Consider the following 20,917-nt stretch of genomic DNA (forward strand, 5'->3'; position numbering starts at 1 on the left):
ATCTCTGCTTTGGTACCAGTACCATGCTGTTTTGGTTACTGTGGCCTTGTAGTATAGTTTGAAGTCAGGTAGCATGATGCCTCCAGCTTTGTTCTTTTGGCTTAGGATTGTCTTGGCAATGCAGGCTCTTTTTTGGTTCCATATGAACTTTAAAGTAGTTTTTTCCAATTCTGTGAAGAAAGTCATTGGTAGCTTGATGGGGATGGCATTGAATAAACCCTTTTTTTTTTTAAGATTCTGATTTTTTTTTTTTCTGCAACAGTGCATTGCACAGATCATTATCCTAGGAGCTGGGAAACTTGTGTTCTAGAAAGTTCTGCCCACTGATTAGCAGAGTGATCTTGGCCAAGTCCATCCTTTCTCTCCCCCAATCCCATGACCTCTGAGTCTGAGTCCCTTCCAGTTCTAAAACACTATGGTTTGTGAATGAAATAGTCATTTTCTGGGAAAGTGAAACATCAAGTTCAACCTTGTCATTGGGAAACAGCTAGACAGATAATAAAAAGGGGCTGATATTTTGGAGGGCAAGGATAAAAAGGAGGAGTAAAAAAATGGCAGAAGGGCAATCAAAACAATACAAAAGTGTGAAGTGTTCACCTTTTTGTGTCTTTTGCAAGTGTGAACTTCTAACCCAAATCAGAGACAGCGGACATCAGAAATCAACCCAAAAATTCTCTTGTCCAGTATTCCTATTGATGGCAGGCCTCCTAATCATTGGGTTGGTGTACAGATAACGGGATCTAAACTCTTTAGAGTAGACTGGCATATTTCCAAAGGACTCATCTAATGTAGAGCAGATTTGCTGCTTTGCAGTTATTTAGCAAAGGTTTCAAAGACAAAAAGGCCTTCCATCCGCACACACGTGCACCACTGGGGTGTGGGTTCTGAACCCATTGTTGAACCTTTTCTTTTCTTCCTAATCCAGCTGTTTTTTTTTTTAATCACATTTCCAACTTTGAGGATACAGCAGCCATGTAAGAACCTGCTGCTGTCCTACTTGATGTTAATATTGATTTTTTAAAGGGGCAGGGGTGAACGTTATGAAGAAGGATTCTTTATCCTCTGAGTTCTTTGGCAATTATCTTGCTGCCATAAATGTTGATACACATATAATGGATGTAACTAAAAAACTCCTTATCCAAGCAGAAAAGGCTGAGTGTTTGTTGGAGCAGATAGAATGCTGAGAGTGTGAATAGACCAACCCAGATGTCACTGGGGAGGGAGATAAATGATGGAGGAACAGGAGCCGGTTACTATGGATCAGCACAATAAACCGATTCCCATCATACACCTCTCACAACGCCACCGAGGGGTAACCTAGGCAGCACCAGTCAACTGTATGGCAGGAAAAAAGCATTGCAAAGCTCTATTGGAACCGGCCTGGTTTTGTAGGCATTGGGTCCTTAAACATCTTCAGTACTTCGAGGAGGAAAATTTCATAAATCTGAATGAACCTGAAGAGACTGTGTTGCAAATACTTATTACTTCTTATTTTTGTTGTGTCATTGTCGTTCTTTAGTCTGTAAAGGTGTCAAAGGAAGAAGAAAAAGCCCCATGGAGCTGTCAGGACAGTTAGTCAGGGGGTTCTCCATGGAGGTAAGAAACAGTAGCTTGTGTTATAGGATATTTACATGCCAAGATTGGAGGTGCATAGTCCTGTGGGGTCCTGCTCCCAAATTACCAGCCCAGGGCTGCTGAAGCCCCAAGAGCATTTTCTTCCAGAGGAGGAGACAGAAGCAAAAGAGTTGGGTTACCTCATTTCCCTGCCTCCACCCCCCCACTCTGGTTGCTTTCTTTCTCCCCTTCACAGAGCCTCCCTGGTTTCCTTCAAACCTCGAGTTTTCTCCTAAAATCTGACGTCTTTATAACATCCAAAGCAATCAGATATGAAACAGTTCAAAAATATTCCCCCCAGGGGAGGGAATAGCAACGGGCCTCCCTGGCTGTAGGCACTGAGCTCCCAGAGTAAAGGCTTCCAGAGACGGGGCCTAAGGAGGGTTTAGGAGCAAGAAGCAAAAAGCTCTTTGCAAAGTTTAGGAGAGCTTTCCCTGCCCAGATTGGCTATCCTGGGCCTCCCTGAGGCCCCAGCTTCAGACTACTCCCTCCCTTCCTCAGCCTGCAAGAGGGTGGGCTCTTTCTACTCCTGGAGGAGGACCCCCCACCGACCATGGCAACTCAGTCCTGCCCGGCTGCCCTCTGACCCCGACACAGCCAGTGCCCCTTTCTGCACAGCCCAGTTGGAGCCTCCCAGACCCCCATTTCCTTGGTGGGTGGGTGGGGTAAGCTACCTTACCCTCCCATGTGCCCTGCTGCTTATTCTGCCAAGTAAATAACCAGTAAGTGGATTTTGGGAAATGCCATTTTCTTAAGGCTGAGAATTGTTCCCTGAGGTTCAGAGAAGGCTGGAGTGGACCAGGTGATATCATCTTGTTGGAAGAGGGCCTAGCAGGCCAGCCATTGATTTTTTCCCCTTTCTTCTACCTGTGCGAGTACCTAGACACTAGACCACAGGGACAGTTTTCTGCTGATTTTGGAAGAGATCATTGGAGGCCACAGCACCTGAGCTAGTTAATGGCATCCAGGTCAAAAGGGCCTGGTGGCCCCAGCTTGTGTTCACCTGTGAGAGGAAAGTGTGGGTCTTTGGAGCATAAAGACAGGACAAAAACAAAGTCAAGTAATTCTGAACATATTGAGGAATTCCAAGTTCTTGGTCCAATTGTCCCAGCTCCACCCTCACCCCACAAGTAATGCATTTCCATTTTTTCCTGCATTTGAATCCGAAATTCCACTCTCAGCTTCGGCAGCATGCTGTGACAGAGTAGGGAGGAGGAAGACAGGACCCAGCTCTGCCTTCCTTTGTGTGGCTCTGCTAGTCGGTTGACCATTGTACCTGTACATAGTTAGCACAGGTACACCACCTCACCTGCAAACTCAGATGCTGAAAGATGGAGAATCTTACAGCTGGAAGAGTAAAACCCCATGATTTTACAGAAGAGGAAACTGAGGCCCAGAGAAGCGTCTGACTTTCCTATGGGGCCATAGTAAAGGGAGCCCAAAGTTGACAGAACCCTGGTCTCCAGTTCTCAGTGGAGTGTAGAACATCCATTTTGCACCCATGTGTGGGCAGACAGGCTTTCCTTTTGAGGCAGAGCAAATGTGGTAAAAAGAAATGCAGCCAATGGAGGGGGAGCGCTTGTAACTGTGGTGTAATATAATCTGCCCTGTATCAACGTGTGCTTTGCTCAGCATTGTTAGGACAGCAAAGGGGCATATTAGAATCTGAACTCGAAGTCTGGAAGTAGCTGGAGAATGGAGATTGTAAATTAAGAATTAGAAGGGAGTGTGTGTCTCGTTTTTGAGTTGCTGTCAGAGAGTCAGGCAGCCAGCCCTGTGGAGGGCTTGGCTGGGTGGGCTCCTCTGGCAATGGTGGGAGGTTGTTTGGGTTTGGCTCTTAATGAGATCTCAGTGTTAATATCTGCCTCTGGAAGTTCCAGCACCAGCCTCAGAATTTTAAGTGGGACAGTAGTTTTGGTGCAGTTGCCAATGTCACATGGTTTGCGTGTCTAATTCTGAAAGACTGGCATGCTTTATGCTAGGCTTCGGGAGGAGGGCACAGCATTTCTAAGCCGCTTGTCTGTCAAGGATTAATTTAACCTCTAATTACTACATTTTCTTCGCAGTTTGCTGCACGAACATGTTGTAACAAAGCTCAAAGAAGTATGCCATTTTATTTCCCTGCCACTCTAAAATTAATTTCCGGAATATGGAGTCAAACCTGACACACTTGGTCTTAAAATAATTGTGCTGACATTCGAGTTAAAGTGAACAATCTGGTTGTTTCTAGTGATCCCCCAGCCATGGGGTAAAGAGCATTATCATGTTAGGTGCCATGACAGTTCTCAAAATGAGCCCTGAATATATCAAGGAGTGTCACTGCACTAATCTCACTAGGGGAGCACCGGACACAAAGGTAACACCCGAGCACATGGCTGAGGTGTTAGTTTTGGAGTATGACTGATGCCCTGTGCAATAGGGCAGCCAGGGAGTCCTTTCTCACCCACTAATAGGGCTCGTGGTGAGGTCTTGTCCCACAGCACGAGGTGAGCACATTACCAAATCGGAGGCTCCCAAGAGCCTGCCCCTGGGGCCAAACCTGTTCTGAGTGGCTGTGACAATGAAATCACAAGATGAAGTTAATGGGGATTCTCCAGGCAGGCTTTTCTCCCTCCTCCTGCCTGCTCTTCCTGGGCGTCCCGCACCAGCAATCCCCAAGAGTAACAGCCCTTTGGCTGTCCTACATATCTCTTTTATTCCCACCTTCCCAAACAGCAGCAGTGGATCCCAGAGTGGGAGGCCCGTTCCCCATTCTGGGTGCTTGAGAAGACTGCATTCTCAGGCCGTGGTTGGGGAGACTTAGCAGCATTGTTGGTTGCCTAATTTGGGTCCACTGAAGCTGATTTGTGGGATTTGAGAGATGACCAGGTTAGCCATTTGAGTTCTCATCTCCTTTCTCAGGCGGTTGTGAAGAGCTCTCTCTCTCTCTCTCTCTTTCTGTCTCTCTCTCTCTCACACACACACACACACGTACACACACACAGACACACTCACACACTCATCCTCTCTCAGGAGTACAACTTTGCCAAGATAGCAAAGGTTAGGTCTGAAGCCCTATTCTGCATATGGCTGGGGACAGGCTCACTGGCCTTTTCAGCCATGCCTTTGGCTGCCAAATCCCGAGCAAATCGAGTGTAGGTTCAGTACCCCCACGTTTTCCTTACCGGTTTCTAGACCTGCCTCCTGCTTCTCATACCCCCTCTCCACCTTACCTAGAAAGATGTCATCCTCAGCCCGCTGTACCTTAGTGGGATTCCCTTCCTCTGGAGAATCTGGAGCCTCTAACTTGAATTAAAACATGCAAGAGTTACCATGCCTTGGAGAGAATCTGCTGTTTAGGGCACAGGTAAGGAGGTGTTCAGGGCTTAGGGAAGCCCTCTAATCCACACCCCACCCTCCACCCCACCAAATGGTCCCATGCCTGGCATAAAGCTGATCCTATTTATGAGTTAGAGAACTACCTGGTTGCCAAGGTTTTTCTGAGCTTGCCCTCAGGGAAGCTAACCCCAATTGGTGTCTTGAACCTCAAATCATAACAAAAATGACTCCCTATCCTCTGAAGCAGGGGTGGCTGTTTGCCTGTTAGGGATCACAGACTTCTTTGTGAATCTGATGAAAGCTCTGGGTCTTCTCCCTAGAAATTGAAAAATAACATGCAATGTTGCATCTAACTTAGGGTACTACTAGGCCTTAAGCCCACTCATGGTTCTCTCAGGGATCTTTTGTCACAGGTTAAGAAAGTCTCAATATGAGCTTTCGGCAGGAGACATTGACCAACTGTGGGATTTTAGGCAAGTCTGTGAACTTGCCAAGTCTCAGTGCCCTCAGTTGTCAGATGGAAATATCAGAATGTCAGTTCCACCAAGTTTGGAGCATTGTGGGAGATTCAAAAGAGATGGTGTTGGTGAGATGGTCTTGTAAATATCAGGCTCAGGGCACACTCATGGGTTGCTCTCTTTAGTGTCAGTGTTTACTATTTATTTTGCATTTCCATTTGATGTGAGAAATTTAACAAAAGAAAATCAGGCTTCTTTTGACTTGAAAAGTCATTTTGTCCCTTTCTTTGATACTGCATAAGTTACGCCCAGGCAAACTGGCATTAAAGAGACTCTGGCTTGGGAGGGACCTCAAAGAGCATGCAGTGTGTCCAGGATCTAGACAGTTTGAGATCCCAATTACCCAGCCCTCGGCAGTTCCAGAATGGGTCAAGGATGTGTGTAGCCAGTCCCGTGCCTTGAGGAGGTTCCACATTTGCCTGCTGCAGAAGTGAGAAAATGGGATCTGAGGAGGCAGATAGTTGTTTGGTTTTTCACATTTCAGTACGGTCACACCGGGCATGAGAAGGTAAAGTGGATCCTGTGTGTCTCTCTCATAGTCACTGAAAAGGCCTAGCCAGACCCTCATGAAAACTGGGAAGTAGTCTCACCCCAGGATCTGTCCAGGGCCCCATCCTGAGGAAGTGGGGTCGTGTCCTTTTGGAGAGGAGCCTCAGGTTGGGCCTGCTTGTGTGTGGGGGGTCTGCTTAGGAGGGAAGAGGATGGCTGGACTCCATTCAGATAGGCTTCCACAACCTTCCCTATCTCACCCTGGAAGTGTGGAAAGTCTTCTCATGGCAAGGCCACGAGGGCTCGTATATCAAAGATGGGGAAACTGAGGCCCAGAGAGGAGCAGGTGCTGGCCCTAGGTCTCATGACAAGTCATGAAGACATTTCCTTGGCCCTTGTTGATCCTGTGCACCTTCCAAATTCTCTGTCTGGCTCCTCACAATAGTGTATTTTCAATTCTCCTAGAAACACAAGCCCATCCTCATATTAACCTGGCCCTAATGAATGCTCAGGTCCTCAAAGTCAGCCCTAGAAAGTAAATAGCACGTTTGGAAAGCCCTTTGAACCCTCAGAGGGAGATCCTGGCCTTGCTCAGCCTGTTGCTATGCAGTTCCAAAGTGGAGGCAGCCACACATTTGCAGAGCTTTTTAGTCCCTTCCCCCACCCCATGTGGATTTTAGGAACCTTTTGGAAAGAAATGTGTTGCTAGGAGCTTGGGCTCTCCCTCTCCTTTAGAAAGAGAGAACTGTTTTTGCTTTGAATTGCCTTGCAAACAGATTGAGGTGTCTCCCTACCCATTCTTTCTTTTGTTAAACCAACCCGATTTGCCACGGGTAGTTAAGCGGAGATCATGTTGAAAATGAGTGCTTAGTACAGGGTCACTACGCAGAGTGGCTCCCATTCCCATCCTTGGCCAGAGCATCTCACCCTTAATTTCATTATTAATCTGGAGGGAGAGGAATCGTGCAAGTCAGTTGAAAGCAGATGCCACCTAGGAATTTTGGGTCCATCACGTCATCAAACAAAATGAGAGTCGTTTGTAAATTGGAAAGTTTGGCAGTGGGTGGTTGCCCTTTGGAAGATTCACTGTTTCAGACCAGCTTTCTGAGTCTGGGAGGAGTCCCTGGTGCTACAGTGGGAAGAATACCCACCTGAGGGCCACCAGCATATGGTCTGGCTTCAGCTTTGATACCAACTAGCCATGGCACTTGGGGCAAGCTATTTCCTCAGACTGGGCATCATTTTCTCCATCTGTACAATGAAGGAATGGTGTAGGGGCATCCAAAGGGCTCCTCCAGCTCTGGCATTTCTTAATTCTCCAGTAGCAAGTTAAACTCTAAGTTACTTAAAATATTTGAAAAGGATAAGTAATAATTTGTTCTTTTTGAAATTACCAGAGACTTGAAAGCATGGGGTTGTATTTTTGTTTGGGTAGGTGGGGACTGTGACTGTTATATAAGTGATAACAGTTTTAGAAGTTTTAGCTAAAGACAAAGAGTTGAAATGTATTTATGTAGGACCAAATAATAGAAAAAAATTCCTTTAGAGACCCTTGTTTTATGCATGAGGATGCTGCAGCTAAAGAAAAATATCATGCTTGCCCAGGCTTCCCTGGCAAGCTGCTAGGAGCTGAGGTGGTCCAGGACCCAGGAGGCCCAGCTTGCAACCCACTGCTTGCCCCACACCGCACTTCCCAGGATCTTACAGAAGAAGCCTCCAGACCCTCAACTCCATATGGGACCTGCAGTCAGCAGAATATAGGGCTGAGTGATTCTGATTTCTAGCTATCAGATACTAGCTTATCAGAAAGGAATTTTTGTTCTCCACCCCTGCCCCCAACATCCAAGGGTTCTCTGTTAACAGTAAATATTTCATCTTTTTGGTCTTGTAGCAATGCCTAATTTAAAATAAAACAGATTTTTTGAATATCGGGGGGTGGTCCTTAGGGGCTTTTTATTTGGATTTATTTTATTTCAAACAGATGGGCTGTTTTAGGTTTGACTTCATATTTGCTAATTTTCATTATGGAAAAAAAAAAAACAATCCCAAGCCACCCCACCCTTATTTTTGTAGTGAGTAACAGTTTGTCTTGTCTAAAAGAAGCTTTTATTTTCTCAACTGTTCGCACCCAGCGTATTCAGCCTTATTTTGTATTTTTAATCACATAAATGTGTTGGCCACTTATAGCTTATGGGATGTTCACAAAATGCGCCCCACTCATTCCCGAACAGCCACCAACTTTGGGACTGTATCTCTCAGCTCCAGCCCAGCTACCTCTTGTCTAGTTCCCAGCCATCCACTCCTCTGGCCTGAAGCCAGACCATATGGAGGTGCAGAGTCAGAGAGGCCTTGGCCTGGGAGGGAGGCACCCTGGTGCCTGGCCCAGCTCTACTGCCTTGCTGTGCGACCTTGGGCAGGTCCGTTCCCCTCTCTGGGCCTCACGGTTCCCACTGCTACAATGAGGAGGCTGACCTAAAGGGGCTTTGTGGAATTTTCCTCTTATTATGTTAGATTGTTATATTTGGAAGATGTGACTTGACCAGTATAGTACATGACCTTTAAATCCTTTCTAGAAGCAATATTTAGTGATGTTTCTGAAGGAGTTAGGAGGTGTATATCTCTGAGATGAACTAGTACTTTCTGAAATTTATGAAAACAGCAGTTATCCTTTTTTGAATGCCCACTGTGCCTGGAGACTCCTGTCCTGCTGCTTCTTAGAAACTCACCCATCAGCTGTGAGCATTTTCTAATGGTTTCCCCTCAGGTCTTTAATCTTTGATCTCAATACCTTCTCCCTAGGAGATTAATTGATCACTTCTAACCGTTTTTTTAATTTAATTTTTCACTTGACGTAAATTCGGACTCTCAGAATATTTGCAAGAATAATACAAATAGTGTTTAAATACCTTTCACTCGATTCCCCAAATGTTGACATTTTACCACATTCTATGTTTTATCTACCACCCCCTCACACACACACACACACACACACACACACACACACACACACACAATGTTATTCTGAACTTTATGAGAACAAATTGTAGGTATGATGCTCTTTTATCTCCAAATACCGCAATATATATTTCCTAACATTTCCTAAAACGTTCTCCTGCATAAGCACATATTGATCAAAATCAGGAAGCTAATAGTGGTACTAATCTATCTAAAGACTTTAATCTAAAGGCTTTATTCAGATTTTGCCAATTGTCCTAATAATGTCCTTTATAGCAAAAGAAAATCCAGGATCATGCAGTGCATTCAGTCATTATGTCTCTTTAGTGTCCTTTAATGTTGAATAGTTCTTCAATCTGTCTTAGTGTTTTGTAGCATTGACGTTTCTGAAGAGTACATGCCAGTTATTTTGCATAAAGTCCCTCAGTTTGAGTTTGTTGCCTGATGTTTCCTCATAGTTAGATCAGGGTTATGTACTATTGGCAGAAATACCACAGAAGTGATGTTGTCCATCAGTGTATCATATCAGGAGGTCCACGATGTTAGTTCCATTCATCCTATTCCTGGTGATTATCACTTTGATCACTTGGTTAAGGTGATGTCTGCCAGATATCTCCACTGTCCAGTTCCTATTTCTTCCCCTTGCAATTAATGAGTATCTTGGGGAAATAAATATATTTTGAGGCTGTTAGTATCCTACTACACCTCAAACTTTCACTCACTAGTTTAGCATTTATTGATGGTCTGTGCCTGAGGCAAGATTATTATGCTGGTTGCCAAATAATGAATTTCTGATTCCATCATCCATTCTACATTTATTAGTTGACTTTCTACTATAAGAAAGAACTTTTCTTTCACTCCCATTTATTTACTTATGCTTTTATTTATATTAGGTGGACTTGTGCATTTTTACTTTGAGTTATAATCCTTTCCTATCATTATTTATTTTGATGCTCAAATTGTCTGAGGTTTGGCCAGTGGGAACTCCTTCAAACTAGTTACTATGTCTTTCTGACATGCCCCTAATCATCCTCTGAGCACGCCCTTAATTTCTGGCACATCTGCTCCAGGCTCATCTTGTGCTTTCCCTGCCTTAGCCTTAAAATCAGCCATTTTCCCATGGAATCTTAACTTCTTTTAGTGAAGAATGGTATTTAGAAACTAAGATCTGGGTACTAAAAGCATGCGCATTTCTACAGATGTGTCATTGTTACTAAACCCTCTCAGTCCACAAAGCTAGGAAAATAATTAACTCACATCTATATCTATTCCTTTTTATTTATTATTTTGGTAATATCTATTTCTCTTCTATCTATCTACCTGCCTACCTACTTACCCATAAACCATGAGTTCACACTGATACCTCCAAATTCCAATACAACAGCAAAGTTCATTCTATCTTCCCCCTTCCCATATTTGTAGTTTCCTTGCAAAACAGTGAGAAATCTCTCTGCCATTACCATAATATATTTACTCACTTAATCCTAGAATATATAGAAGCTAGTTTCAGAGTTGCTAACCCATGACTCTATGAAGAAGCCAATTAACAAGAGTACAATATTTGTTCAGAATTATTTTTGTCTTTGCGTAAGAGTGTATCCTTCAAGCACTGGGGCCCCACTGAGGTCATTTGAATATGGTTTAGTTCAGTTGTTTCTGTTTAGATTCCTTTTTGTCTGCCGCTCGCCCCCAAACCATCTTTCTTTGTTAATTTTAATTATTTTTCTGTGAGCATGTGAAATAATAACATAGTTTCAAAAGTTAGAACTGTACAAAAAGAAATCCTCAGAAAAGTGACATCTCCCATTACTTCTGTCCTTTCTACCTCATTCCACTCATTTCCTGTAAGTAACCAACTTCATTAGTTTTTCTGTGTTTCTTTTTGCACAAATGAACAGATATCTGTGTATTTTCCTATACCCCTTCCTTACATAAGGGTGGCTTAATAGAGATACTCTTTTGAGCTTTGCTTGTTCACTCAAACGCATGTCCTAGAAATCACTCCATATAGAGATCTTCTTCATTCTTTCATTACAGCTGCATGGTACTGCATTGTGTAGATGTACCATAGATTATTCAACCAACCTCCTATGTGTAGCCATTTAGATTGTTTCCAGTATTTTGCAATTAAAAATAAAACGAACAACCCAGTACATATGTATTTTCATATTGTTAGAGGTATATCTTAAAGAGTAAATTTCTAGAAGTGGGATTAATGTGTCAAAATGTAAAAACAAATGTAGTTTTGTTAGGTATTGCCAAATTCCCCTCCAGAAAGATTGTACCAATTTACATTCCCATTAGCAATGTATGAGAGTGTTTTTATCCCCAAAGCCTCACCAGCAAAGTATTTGCTTTACTTTTTAATTTTTACAAATCTGATAGGTGAGAAATGGTATCTCAGTGTAGTTTAATTAGCATTTTTCTAATTAGGAGTGGCTTGGAACATCTTTTCATATGCTTAAGAGCCCTTTTGATATTTTTATGTGTGTGAATTATCTGTTCATGTCTTTTCTCCCTTTTTCTATTGGGTTTTTAGTCTTTTACCCTCAATTTTAAGAGTATTTTTCTGTGTTAGGTATATTAACTTTTTTTATTTGTGATATATGTTGCAAGTAATTTCACTTAATTGGTTTGTGGTTTTTTCAATGTTTGTTTTGTTTTGCCATGCAAAAAAATTTTTATGTCATCAAGTATCAGTCTTTTCTTTTATCATATCTGGATTTGAATCACAGTTAGAAAGCCTTTCCTCACATCCAGTTTAAAGAGAAATTCACCAGATTTTCTTCCAGTACTTGTATGGTTTCATGTTTTACATTTAGATTCCTAATCCATTTGGAGTTTATTCTTATGAATGATATATGGGAGGGATCTTACTTTACCTGTTTCCTTTTTTCTTTTTGTTTCTCTTTTTTTTTCTTTTTTAGAGACAGGGTGTCACTCTGTCACCCAGGCCAGAGTGCAGTGGCATAGTCATAGTCAGTGGCAGGGTGGTGTGCCACAACCACCTTGGCTAAATTTTTTTTTTTTTTGTATGTTTTGTAGAGAGTGGGTATTGCTATGTTGCTCAGGCTGGTCTCAAACTCCTGGACTTAGGCATTCCTACTGTCTCAGCCTCCCAAAATGCTGGGATTATAGGCATGAGCCACTGCACCTATCCCCTTCCCTTTTTTCAAGAGACTACCCAGCTATCGCAGCCCCATTTTACAAATGTTCATCTTGCTCCAGTGATTTGAAAAGTCACCATTATTATATATTCAGTCTCCACATATACTTGGGTCTATTTCTAGATGCATATTTTATTCCACTGGTCAATTTGCCTATTCTTCTTCCAGTACCACACTGTTTCAATTATCGAGGCTTTATTGTGATTTTTAACAGCCTTTTATTTTGAGATAATTGTAGAGTCACAAACAGTTTTAGGAAACAATACTAGAAAGATCCTATTTACCCTTCACCCAGTTCACAACCAGGACAGTCACACTGATACACTCCAACCACCTTATTCAGAGTTTACCAGTTATACATGCACTTATTTGTGTACATGTATGGGTATTTAATTCAAAGCAGTTTTATCAAATGTGTAGAGTCATGTGACCACAGTCAAGAAAAAGAAATAGTGCCATCACCACAAGGATATGCAATCCTTTGTGTTGCTGTTTTATACCAAACCCACTTCCCTCCTGATCTGCTCCACCCCAAGTTCTGAACCCATGGCAACTAACCAGTAATCTGTTCTCCATTCCTATAGTTTTGTTATTTCAAGAATGTTATGTAAATTCAATCATATAGCATGTGATCTCTTGAGATTGGCTTTTTTCCCTCAGCGTAATTCTGATAGTGGTGTAGTGCAATACAGAAGTAGTCCGTTCTCACAGGTGTGTAGAGATATCTCATTGTCATATTAATTTGCATTTCCCTAATGCCTAATGAGATTGAACATATTTTCTGGAGTTTATTTTTCATCCATATAACTTCGTGGAATGTCTGTTCATGACTTTGGCCCATTTTCTAGTTGGATTATTTGCATTTTTTCTCTTTTTTTCACTGTTGAGTTTTGCAAGTTCTTTATATATTCTAGATACTTGTATTTTGTCCAATATGTAATTGGAAAATACTTTCAGTCTGTATCTTATCTTTCCCTCCTTTTTATAGGTTCTTTCACAAAAAGACTATTTTGGGGGTCAGATTTTTGTGGTTGAGTCTAAGAACTCTACACCAAGTCTTAGGTCCTGAAAATTTTCTCTAATATTTTTTAAGTTTGATGGTTACACATTTAAAGCCATAATCAATTTTGAGTTGATTTTTGTATAACGTGTGAAGTTTAGGTGGATGTTTATTGTTTTTTTGCCTATGGATGCTCAATGGCTCTAGTAGCATTTGTTGAAAAGGCTATCCCCACCTCACTGAATTGCTTTTACACCTTTGTCAAAAATTCGTGGGAAATATTTTTATGGGTCTATTTCTGGGCTCCTTATTCTGCTCCACTGATCTATGTGTCTATCCCTCTGCCAATACCACACAGTCTTGACTATTGTAGCCATATAAAAATGTTAATACTAGGTAAAAGTACTCCTCCCATTGTATAATTGTTTCTCAAAATTGTTTTAACCTAGGACTTGTGCCTTTCCATATATTTTAGAATAACCTTGTCTACGTCTACAAAAAACTTTGCTGGGATTTTGTTGAGAACTGCATTAAACCTATAGGTCAATTCAAGAATTGACATCTTTACTATGTTGAGTCTTCTAGGCAGTAAACATAGTATGTCTCCTCATTTATTTAGGTCTTTTTTTTTATGAGCACAAAAAAGGTGTTTATTATTATTTCTATTTGATGTTCAACTCTTTTTTTCTTAATTCTTTTTATTAAAATTCAAAAATGTCAATATTTTCAAGGGAAATACAATAAGTGAAAATATTTTAAATATATTCTTATAAATGTATTCATACCTGTTGATGTAGTCTAAGACTGAAGCAATAGAGTACAAAATTTGAAACACTTTAGATTACAAATATTTTGTCCCATTTTAGAGTAGAGTTTTAAAAAATCACTATTTTCATAAAATATAGAGTTTTTTTAAAGAGAGAAAAGAAATTGCTTATAAATGTCAGTTGCAAGTATAATTTATTGTGATTGGAACTACTATCAAGATTTACTTCGTATGTAAATTTCTTTGATAAATTTTATGGATTTTAATAGGTCACAGGAAATCTCATTGTGCTCCTCTTTCATTTTTTATATTTTATTTTATTTTAAGTTCCAGGATACATGCGCAGGAGTCTTTGTTTCTTACAAAAGCATTTTGTAACTTTCTGGATGCAGATCCTATGCACATTATATTATATTTAATATCTAAGTATTGCATTTTCTATGCAGCAGTTGTAAATGGTATGTGTTCTCTTAAACAGTTTTATTGATACCATTCACATACCACCAAATTCACCCATTTAAAGTATTCAGTTCAGTGGCTTTTAGTATATTCATAGTTGTACCATCATCACCAGTATCTAATTTCAGAATATTTTAGTTACCCTGAAAAGGAACCACATATCCATTAGCAAACATCCTCAATTACTCCCTGCCCAAGCCCTTAGTAACTATTAATCTGCTTTCTGTCTATATGGATTTACTTATTCTAGGTATTTCCTATGAATAAAACCATAAGATAAATAGCCTTTTGTGACTGACTTCTTTCCCTTAGCATAATGTTTTCAAGCTTCATCCATGTTGTAGCTTGTATTAGTACTTCATTCCTTTTCTTTGCCAAATAATATTCCACATATTATTTGTGATACACCATATGTTGTTTCTCCATTCATCAGTTGATAGAAATTTGAGCTGTTATCACTTTTTGATTCTTATAAATAATGCTGTTGTTAACATTCATGTACAAGTTTTTGTGTGGACATATGCTTTCATTTCTCTTGAGCATATACCTAGGAATGGAATTTTTGCATCATACGGTAACTCTATGTTTAGCATTTTGAGGAACTGCCAAACTGTTCCAAAGTAGTTGTGCCATTTAACAATCTCACCAACAATATATGAGTTCCAGTTTCTCCACATCCTTGCCAACACTTGTAAATTTCTGTCTTTTTTATTATGGCTGCTCTAGTGAGCATAAAGTGGTATTTCATTATGATTGTGATTTGCATTTCCCTGTTGGCTATGATTTTGAGCATCTTTTCACGTGCTTTATTGGCCATTTGTATATCTTCTTTGGAGAAGTGTTTATGCAGAGCCTTTGCCCATTTTTATATTGGATTATTTGTCTTTCTATTGTTGAACTGTAAGCATTGTTTATATATTCTGAATCCTAGACCTTCATCAGATATAAGAGTTGCAAATATTTGCTCCCATTCTGTGGGTCATGTTTACACTTCATTGATGGTATTACTCAGAGCACAAAAATTTTAATTTTGATGAAAGCTAATTTATTTAGTTTTTCTTTTCTCACTTGTGCTTTTTGTATCATATCTAAGAAACTATTTCTTAACCCAAAGTCAAAGATATATTTCTATGTTTCTTCTAAGAGTTTTATAGTTTTAGTTCTTACATTTACATTTATCTTCCATTTTGAGTTTTTAAATTTTAAAATGTTTAGTTAATAAAAATTGTGTATATTCAAGGTGTACATGATTCGATATATGCATATATTGTGTAATGATTACCACAATCAAATTAATTAACACATCCATTACCTCTCATAGTTACCATTTTTGTGTGGATATATGTGTGTGGTGAGGACACTTAAAATCTGCCCTCTTAGCAAGTTTCAAGGAAACAATGCAGTACTACTAACTATAGTCACCATGCTGTACATTAGATTCCCAGAACTTATTCATCTTATAACTGAAGATTTGTACACTTTCACCAAGATCTTCCCATTTCCCCCACCTCTAAGACATTAACAACCACTATTCTACTCTCTGCTTCTAGGAGTTCAGCATTTTAAATTTCTACATATAAGTGAGACCATATATTATTTGTCTTCTTTGTCTGGCTTATTTCCACTTCAGGTCATGCAGGTTCATCCATGTTGTTGAAAATGGCAGGATTTCTTCTTTATGCCTGAACAATACTACACATACACACACACACACAGTTTATGCTTGAACAACATAGTGGTTCGGGGTACCAACCGCCTGCACAGGCACAAATCCACTTATAACTTTTGACTTCCCAAAAACTTAACTACCAATAGCCTACTGTTGCCTGGAAGCCTTACCAATAACATAAACAACACATATTTTGTATGTTATATGTATTATATATGGTGTTCTTACAATTAAGTAAGTTAGAGAAAAGGTTATTAAGTAAATCATATGAAGAGTAAACATATTTACTATTCACTAAATGAAATGGAATCATCATAAAGGTCTTCATCCTTGTTATCTTCATATTGAGTAGACTGAGGAGAAGGAGGAAGAGGAGGGGTTGCTCTTGCTGTCTTGGGGATGACAGAGGCAGAAGTGAAGGAGGTGGAAGAGAAGGCAGGAGAGGCAGGCCCACCCAGTGCAACTTTATGGAAATGCATCATAATTTCTCTCTAACTTTTTGCTTTTTTATTTCTCTAAAAAATATTTCTATATAATACCAATCCTTCTTCCACCATTTGCTTTAGCTTCAGGTCCTGTATCATAGAAGGGTTCATGCTGTAAAGGAAGTCAGAAGCTGTCTTGAGTAATCAGAACCCTTCTGCTCAATTGTCTAATGTCAATTTGTTTCCTGGCACTGCTTCTTTTATGTCTTTGTCCTCATGATCCAGCACTGGTTCGGAAGCACTCATCTCCATAAAGTTGTCTTCTGTTATTTCCTCTGGCATGGTGTCTCTTAGCTCTATAATTTCTCCAAGATCCATATCTTGAAATCCTTCAACACCCATCTTTTTTTTTTTGCCATGTCCACAATCTTTTTCATGATTTCCCTGTTTATTGTCATAAATTCTGTAAAGTCATGCACAACATCTGGACACAGTTGTTTTTTCCAGCAGTAATTTACTGTTTCAGGCTTGATGGCTTTCACAGATTTTTGTAAACAATTATGGCACATTCAATAGTGTAATCCTTCCAGACTTTCATGATGTTCTTTCTATTGAGGTTCTCTTCCAAAACATTGACAATCTTTCTATAGAGTACCCTGTGTGGTGAGTCTTAGAAGTCCTTATGACCCCCTGATCTAAGGCTGAATTAGAATTGTGTTTGGGGGCAAGTAGAGCACTTCAACACCTTCAGTGTTGAACCCATGGAGTTCTGCGTGGCCAGGAGCATTGTCCAATATCAGAAGAACTTTAAAAGGCAGTCTCTTACTGACAAGTTACTTCCTGTCTTCAGGGACAAAGGATCAATGGAACCAATCCAGAAAAAAATTTTTTTATTGTCCAGGCCTTCTTGCTGTGCAACAAAAAGATCGGCAGCTGGTGTTTATCTTTTCCCTTCAAGGCTCAGGGGTTAGCACCTTTATAGATAAGGGCAGCCCTGATCGTGAACCTGACTGCCTTTGCCCGAAATTGTAAAGTTAGACTATCCCTTCCTGCCTTAAATCCTGGTGCTAGCTTTTCTTCCTTACTACTAAATGTCCTTTATGACATTTTTTTTTTTTTCCAGTATAAGGCACTTTCGTCTACCTTAAATCCTGTTCAGGCAGATATCCTTTCTTATCAATGATTTTCTTTTTTCTTTCTTTCCTTCTTTTTTTTGGATAACAAAGGATCTCCAAATTATATTGAAAAATAAATCATAATTAATATTACTCATAAAAATTTTCAGCATACTTTTCAAAAATGATTTATGTAAAAGAGAAGAAAATATACATAATTTTAAAATATCTTAAACTCTTTTATTCCTTACTATAGACATTAATTTTGTCTTTTGTTTTCTTTCAATTTTCTACAGTTTCCAACTTGTACCTGTGTTTAATAGGTAAGACATTAACTGGTTGCTTTTCTCAATCTAAGGATTATATCGTTTTAGAATAAATATATATCACATATTTTGGTAAAATTTTGACAAAACTGAATAAACATGCCTCGTTTTAAGTCCATACTCCTTCCACTGTTTATAAAATCTGATTTAATGGTCAAAAAATTCTTGGTTGTCACTATTCTTTTACAACAGTCTTCCTCCTAAACTGCCACCCAGTTTTTACGTAGTAATAACAAGCAGTAAGAAAGCCAAAGAAATGGTGTCTGGGAACATCTCTGCTACCTCTTAGTCAACAGAAGCTGCTTCTCCTGTTATTTTGATATTTTTTAAGCCAAACTGCTTTCTAAAATGTGTGAAAATACAGTATTTGTGGGATGCGTATACAGAGGGCTGACTTTGCTTACACATAGGTTCTGAAGGGCTGACTGTAGGACTGTAGTATGTGTGGATTTTGATATTTGAGTGGGGTCCTGGAACCAACCCTTCATGTATACCAAGGGAGGATTGTAAAATATTATCTGTAAAGTTTTTGTAGATGCTCGTTATCAAATTGAGGATGTTCTCTTTTGTTCCTAGCTTTCTGAGTTTTTTTTTTATTATTATAAATGGATGTTAAATTTGCTAAATGCTTTTTCTGCATCAACTGTTATGATCCTGTGATTTTTCTTTTTTAAACTGTTAACATTGTGGATAATATGGAGTGTTTCCAAATGGTGAACCAGCCTTGCAATCCCGAGATAAACTCCACTTGGTCATGGTGTATTATTCTTTTTATATATTCCTGAATTTTATTTGTAAATCTTTTGCTGATTTTTAAAATTTAAGTTCATAAAAGATATTTATTTATAATTTCTTTTTCTGTACTGTCTTTGTCTCGTTTTGGTATCAGAGTTATAAAATGAGTTGGGAATTCTTCCTTCCTCTTCTACTTTCTAGAAGACATTATGTAAAAGTGGCACTAATTCTTCTTTAAACATCCGGGAAAATTCTCCAGTGAAACCATCTAGGTATGGATATTTCCTTTTCAAGAGTGTTTAACTACAAATTCATTTCCTTAAGGTATATAGGGCAATTTAGATTATATATTTCATGTTATTTAAGTTGTGGCAGTTAGCTAATAATTTCTTATAAATTTTTGCATCTGTATTCATGAGGGGTTTTGGTCTGCAGTTTTCTTTTTTGTACTCTTTTTGATTTTCATATCAGGGTAATACTAACTTCATAAAATGGATTGGGAAGTGTTCCCTGCTCTTCTGTTTTTCAGAAGAGAATGTGCAGAATTGGTTTGGTTTTACTTTTTCAATGTTTAATAAAATTCTCCAATGAAGCCATCTAGGTCTGGAGATTTTTGGAGGGAGTTTTACAATTATGAATTCAACTTCCTTAACAGTGATAGTGCTATTCAAATTGTTTATTTTGGTAGTTTGTGCTGTGCAAGGAATTGGTCCATTTTATCTAAGTTGTCAAATTTCTGTGTAGAGGTTTTGGTAATATTCCCCTATTATTCTTTTGATTTCTGTCAGATCTGTGATATTCTCTGCTTCATTTCTGATAGTAGTGATTTGTATCTTCTCTCTTTTCAATCTTGCTAGAGGTCAGTTGTATTGACCTTTTAAAAAAACTAGCTTTTTGCTTCATTGATTTTCTCTTACTTTTCTATTTTCAATTCCATTGATTTTTACCTTATCTTTATTATTTCTTACCTTCTGCTGCTTTGAGTATATTTTGCACTTCTTAGATTCTTGAAGTATAAGCTTACATGATTGATTTAGCTTAGATATTAATTTGATACCTTTCCTTTTTCCTAATGTACATATGCATTTAGCGCTATACATTTCCCTCCCAACTCTGTGTTAGCCGTGTCCCACGTCTTTATAACTCCTGTTTTCATTTTCATTCATTTCAATGCATTTTTTTTTTTTTTTGAGACAGAATCTCACTCTGTCACCCAGGCTGAAGTGCAATGGCACGATCTCGGCCCACTGCAACCTCTGCCTCCACGGTTCAAGTGATTCTCATGCTTCAGCCTCCTGAGTAGCTGGGATTACAGGCACGCACCGCCACGCCTGGCTAATTTTTTGTACTTTTAGTAAAGATGGGTTTCGCCATGTTGCCCAGGCTGGTCTCGAACTCCTGAGCTCAGGCAATCCGCCCTCCTTGGCCTCCCAAAGTGCTAGGATTACAGGCGTGAACCACTGTATCCGGCCCATTTCAATGCATTTTTAAATTTTCTTGGAGACTTCCTCTTTGACTGATGGTTTATTAAGAAGGGTGTTGTTCAATTTCCAAATATTTGGTGATTTTCTTGATTTCTTTCTGTTATTGATTTCCAGTTTGATTCCATTGATCACATTAGAGAATGCTGTGATTTCAATTATTTTAAATTTGTTGAGGTGTGTTTTAGGGCCCAGGATGTGGCCTATCTCAGTATATGTTCTATGAACACTTGAAACAAATGCGTAATATGCTGTTGTTGGATGGAGTGTTCCATAAATGTCATCTAGAACCTTTCAGTTGATGATGTATTGTTGAGTTCTTCATCTTTGCTGATTCTGTCTAGCAGTTGTATCTATTGTTGAGAGTGGAGTGCTGAAGTACCCAGCTATAATTGTAGATTTGTCAATTTCTCCTTTTAGCTCTCTCAGTTTCTGCTTCATGTGTTTTGAGACTCCATTGTTTGGTACATACACATCTAGGACCATTATGTTTTCCTAGTGTATTATTATTTTATCATTATGTAATGTCTGCCTGTCTCCAATAATTTTCTTTGCTCTGAAGTCTTTTTTGATGATAATGTAGCCACTAATGCTTTTGTAAAATTAATATTTGCATGGTATGTTTTCTCCATTGTTTTACTGTCAACTTACCTATGCTGTTGTATTTAGAGTAATAGAATAGAGTTTGGCCATGTTTTCGTTTGTTTGTCTGCTTTTGTTTTTGTTTTTTTGAGACAAGTTTTGCTCTGTTACCAGGCTGGAGTGCAGTGGTGCAATCATTGCTGACTGTATCCTCAAACTCCTGGGCTCAAGTGATCCTCCCACCTCAGTCTCCCAAGTGTCTGGGACTACAGACATGCGCCACCATGCCTGGTTAATT

General features: G+C 39.4%; 1 protein-coding gene across 15 annotated transcripts in view; it reads left to right on the forward strand.

Moving 5' to 3' along the window:
* MAMLD1 (mastermind like domain containing 1) overlaps nt 1–20,917 on the forward strand; it is a 140,556-nt gene that overhangs the window by 7,469 nt on the left and 112,170 nt on the right. For 2 of the 15 annotated variants that reach the window (XM_054471579.2, XM_063660690.1), the window contains exon 3: nt 17,792–17,818. The exons of the other annotated variants lie outside the window; for them this stretch is intronic. The gene's annotated coding sequence lies outside the window, so the exon portion shown is untranslated. The remainder of the gene's footprint in view (nt 1–17,791; nt 17,819–20,917) is intronic. 15 annotated transcript variants of the gene reach the window in all.

Source organism: Pongo pygmaeus, chromosome X, assembly GCF_028885625.2.
Source record: "Pongo pygmaeus isolate AG05252 chromosome X, NHGRI_mPonPyg2-v2.0_pri, whole genome shotgun sequence".
Lineage (NCBI taxonomy): Eukaryota > Metazoa > Chordata > Mammalia > Primates > Hominidae > Pongo > Pongo pygmaeus.